The sequence below is a fragment of the Micropterus dolomieu genome, linkage group LG19, assembly GCF_021292245.1.
Source record: "Micropterus dolomieu isolate WLL.071019.BEF.003 ecotype Adirondacks linkage group LG19, ASM2129224v1, whole genome shotgun sequence".
Lineage (NCBI taxonomy): Eukaryota > Metazoa > Chordata > Actinopteri > Centrarchiformes > Centrarchidae > Micropterus > Micropterus dolomieu.
The window spans coordinates 4,521,128-4,526,449 of NC_060168.1; the positions used below are offsets into that span (position 1 = coordinate 4,521,128).

A 5,322-nucleotide genomic window follows, 5' to 3' on the forward strand; every position below is an offset into this window, starting at 1 on the left:
GCTGATCCAGAATGCTGCAGCATGTGTTCTGACAGGAACCAGGAAAAGAGATCACATTTCTCCTGTCTTAGCTTCTCTGCATTGGCTTCCAGTAAAATCCAGAATAGAATTTAAAATCATTCTTCTTACCTACAAAGCTCTTAATGGTCAGGCACCATCTTATCTTAAAGAGCTCATAGTACCTTACTACCCCACCAGAGCACTGCGCTCCCAGAATGCAGGGTTACTTGTGGTTCCTAGAGTCTCCAAAAGTAGACTAGGAGCCAGAGCGTTCAGCTATCAAGCTCCTCTCCTGTGGAACCAGGTTCCAGTTTGGGTTCAGGAGGCAGACACCATCTCCACATTTAAGAGTAGGCTTAAGACTTTCCTCTTTGATAAAGCTTATAGTTAGGGCTGGCTCAGGTGAGTCCTGAACCATCACTTATCTCATTACTGCATGTTACTAACTCAATTTTTTCCCTTTCCCGTGGTCTTGTGCTTTCTCGTCCCTCTGCTCTCTCCTACTATCAATTCCTGCAGGTGTTTCTGGCTCTGAAACTGCTGAGTGTGGATCTGTGGTGGTGAGTCACCAGCCCCCATGTTCCTGCTTGATACCTTTTGCTACAATTGTTATTACTAATCCAATTGTTGTTATTATGATCATTAACATTAACATAAATATCTATACTGTTATCTGTTATTTATTTTAAGTTTGAATACCTTTCACGAATACCTTTCTGTCTGTATTTCTGTGTGGATATTGTGTTGGCTGCTCCCCTCCCCCTGCCCTCTCTCCCTCTTTCCTGCTATCTCTCTCTCTCAACCCCAACCGGTCGAGGCAGATGGCTGCCCACCCTGAGCCATGGTGCTGCTCGAAGTTGCTGCCTCTTAAAAGGAAGATTTTCCTTGTCTCTGTCACCAGCTGCATGCTCTTGGTGTGAATTGTTGGGTCTCTGTAAATAATAGCACAAAGAGTACAGTCTAGACTTGCTCTATATGAAAAGCACTATGAGATAACTGTTGTTGTGAATTGTTGCTATATAAATAAAATTGAATTGAATAGTGTGTTGGAAATCCTTTTTAAATGAACAACGCATCAGTTGCCTAAGCATTGGCTCAATTATCATTTTTGACAGCATCATCAGATCACATTATCTAATATGGTGCACACAGATAATAAATGAATCTAGTGTTGAGATTGCTCACTCAACAGCTGTTTCCAAGTTGAAGAATGATCTTCAGCTTTTAAGCCAACATGGAGAAAAAGTCCTTGATTTGCACAGAAAAAATAGAATTTATTAATAACAAATTTTAAGATAGTTATGTATTTGATTTTATACTGTATTTAACAATGTGTTATTTATTGAAGTATGTTTTATCGCGAACAGTATGTACTGTGCATTGGTTGATATTTCATGATGGATCTTGGAAACAGCAGTTCATAAAACAATCTCAACTCATGGTCCAGCTACTTGAGGCACACTTATTTGCCTCACTTACAAATTAATCATATTTTTGTGGTATTATTGAGTAGGAAAAGCTTAAGCTGAAACTTGCAGCTATGAGGACAAATTAGTACACTGACGGGAATACTGCTTAGTATGCATAGAGGTGCAGTTGTCTGAATAATACATAACATGCAGCAGATCAGAATGCAGTATATGGCCAGGGTTAACATTTAGGATTAAAGTTGATACATTTTGACAAAATGAGGACAATCCATTCGTTTTAAAAACTGAAAATGTCAACAGTAAACCTAATATTTGTTGAGGAGCTGAGATATGTGTTTACGTTCTGCACTAAATATACAAACAACACGGTTGGAAAGAAAAATACATTCACTTTAGTTTTGAGGTTCATGAGCATTTATTTAAGTACTCAGGAATTCTTAGTCTAGTTGCAGTAACTCGGCAATTCAAAGTGATAAATAACATAAAAATATAGACACATGAAGGAAGGGCATTGCTGTGCTGTATATTAGCTTACATATGACAAACAGACATTGCTATAAAATAAAGTGTGGTAACATCTGTTCCCCATGCCAATAAAGGCCCATTGAATTGAATTGAATTAAGATGTAGATCTTGAGAGCAGATTGGTACTCAATAGCAGATAGTACATTAACAATAAACACAACAGTGGTGCAATATAATTAACAAACACATGAAGTGACTGAGATATCCACCATATAATACAGCAATCAGGGGCAAATTTAGGATCTTGAAACATTGGGGGCTTAGCCCAGCCCATAAAACTTCATATATTCACATAATAATTGAACCCCCACCCACCCCACAAATCTGGTGTTTTTCTGCACCAATTTCTGCCTTTTCTACATCAATTTATTGTGGAAATTATTATTTATGTAAAGGGACACACAACATTCAGGTGTTGCTGAATTGTGGTGAGTATTTAAGAACATTTTGATATTTTATGACCTTGTAACTGATTTATTTCCATCTTAAATGTGCAATTGTACTACTGCCTGCCTTGGCCAAGACACTCTTGGAAAAAGAGTTTTTCTGATTTAATAAAGGTATAATGAAACAATTTAAAATCTAAAATTGTAACAGAATACAATGCAGAGCAGCTCTCAGGCATTCTGGGTTGCTTTGAGATATGTTTCTTCTGTAGATCAACTTTTAATATCATCACTGCTGAATCGACACACACGCAGACGTGACTGATTGAGGTAACCTCTTTAAATGTGCATGTGGCACCTTTTTACGTCATCAATAATAAAATAAATCATTTTAATTCAGTTAGAAACTCCTGGACTTTAATAGCTCCTGTGTTTCCGCAGGTTTTCTGCTCATGTTCAAAGTTCTGCACGTTCAGAATCTAACTGGGTTCTCTGACATTTCCAGAATAAAGGATATTTTGAGAGGTCAAACAAGATAAATCATAAACTTTGCAATCAATCCACGGTCCACCTGTGTGCCACAACGTGTGGAAGGGATCCATACCACGGATTCTGCAACCCGGTGCACCACTACTATCCGTGGTAGTGTGGGGATTTAATTTTGTTCATGTTTTGTTGTCCATGATCACAGCGCCTATGTGTCCACATGAGGAAAGGTCAAGATAGGCTATCAGAGTAAAAATGGACTGTCTATTGCATTAGACTAGGCAACTTGATGAGTTAATTTTTTTAAATAGCCCATTAAAATATTCCTGCAAATGCAGTGAGGAAGCTGATTATCTGTATTTTAGCTATTTCTACAATTATTTTCCTTTTTAAATCTCCATGAAGGTGTTGATAAGATCACTTTAAAATATCACTTTTGCAGTCACAGCCAACTTTTGTTGCCTGTGCCTTTTATTATGGAGATGTAGCCAACCAAACCGCTTGCTTTGCAGCAGCACAGGCTGCCAAAACAATCTGATTATTCCTGAAGCATCTAAATAATCTTCACAATGCAAATAATTATTGTGGCAGTAACACGAGAGCAGCTCCTTGTTGAAGCAGGTAAACCTACATACAGAGGAAGCTGTTCGTCATGTGTAAAACCCAACATGACTATTTTATCCACCATATTCTCTCTCTCTTTCTCTCTCTCTCTCTCTCTCTGCATCTGAAAAATAAAATAACAGCTGGTAGCTGCTGAGTGAAAGATCAGTTTCACCAGCGACATTCTTTTTAAGGACTCTCCGTCGGACATAAAACAAATAGTAACCAATGTATATTAAAGAAAAGGAAAGCTTATGTCCAAAGTCAACAACAGGACACTTTTAATATATCTCAATCAATGCAGTGATCGTCTGACAGTGTGTACTCTTCATTTGCTCTGCAGAGACTAAATGCGCCGTTAATGGAAAGTGAAATTTTTCACTTGCTGGCTCGTGAAAGATCGACGCAGGCTGCTTTCCAACAGGCCAGCAGGTCCATGGTGTGCGCTCACTAGATTTCAGTTGTATTAGTAGAACAATAAAGTGCTGATAAAGTGCAGCTCACAGCTTCAGGTGGAGCAGAGAGGACAGACACAGAGCTACAGCTGGATCATCTTATTCTCTGCTAATGTGCAGGAGAATAAATAATAACAAAAATCTCTCTCTTGCTCGCTCGCTCCCGCGCAGGTAACGTTAGTTAAATGAGTAAAGTTAAATTTTCGGCCTGTTGTTGTTTTTTAAAAACCCTTCTGAGATCCGGGGCTTTTCAAAAAACATCCGGGGCTATAGCCCGCGATGCCCAGGGCTAACGACGCCGCTGGTTGCAATGGTCCTAGTTGGCTTCAGTATCAACAATACATTCTGAAAAACTAAATTCTAGTCACAGTAATTGTGTTGCTGCTCTGTTCTGAGTGAGTGTTTGACTTTGGACTAGCACATATGTACTGCAGTTATGTATTTGATGGTCTATCAGACTGAATGCATCTGTTAGGAGGAGCAAATGGTATTGCAGCTATGAACGTCATTATCACAGCGTGCTGTAGAAATTGAACAATATAGTCAGTTCTCTATCTAATGTCAATGTCAGCTTTAAAAATACAGGTAAAACGTATGCACAGTTTTCTTCAGCTGTCACAATAAAGATATTACAGAAAAAAAAGCCTCATTACGGCTCGTCCTATCTTAAGTTTTAAAGGTAGAAAAAGTCCTATTTTCTTGTTACAAAAGAAATCCCTTAACTCATGATTGTCTATCCTATCTCAGACCTTTATCTTATCTTAACTTCAAATTCAAAATGAATCGTCTTGGCAGTAGATACAGTCCCCTCTAAAAGTATTGGAACGGTAAGGCAAATTACTTTTGTTTTTGTTGTTCACTGAAGACATTTGGGTTTAAGATCAAAAGATGAGTATGAGACAAGAGTTCAGAATTTCCTGGTATTCACATCTAGATGTGTTAAACAGCTTGGGACATATCACCATTTGTATTAGACCACAGCATTCTTAGGTGAGCAAAAGTAATGGAACAAACAATAATATTTACTAAAAGTAAATAACATTTAATATTTGGTGGTATAACCCTTGCTTGCAACAACTGCCTCAAGCCTGCGACCCATCGACATCACCAAACTGTTGCATTCTTCATTTGTGATGCTATTCCAGGCTTTTAGCGCAGCTTCTGTCAGTGCTTGTTTGTTTCAGGGTGTTTCTCCCTTCAGTCTCCTCTTAAGGAGGTGAAATGCAGCTCTGTAGGGGTTAAGGTCAGGTGACTGACTTGGCAAAGGAATTTGCCTTACCGTTCCAACACTTTTGGAGGGGACTGTATATATCCATTAATATATAGTCTGGGAAATTAAGTGTCATCATACAGTTTGAGTAGCCTTTTAATCATAATATTTCGGTGTTCATGCAGTACCTCATCTTTAGCGTAATTGCCATACACACAGAGAAGATA

General features: G+C 38.4%; 1 long non-coding RNA gene across 1 annotated transcript in view; it reads left to right on the forward strand.

Annotated features, from left to right (window-relative positions):
* LOC123957114 overlaps window positions 1-935 on the forward strand; it is a 25,612-nt gene extending 24,677 nt beyond the window's left edge. The window contains exons 2-3 of the long non-coding RNA XR_006821733.1: window positions 520-560; window positions 822-935. This is a non-coding gene — a long non-coding RNA (uncharacterized LOC123957114). The remainder of the gene's footprint in view (window positions 1-519; window positions 561-821) is intronic.
* The last annotated feature ends 4,387 nt before the right edge of the window (window positions 936-5,322 follow it).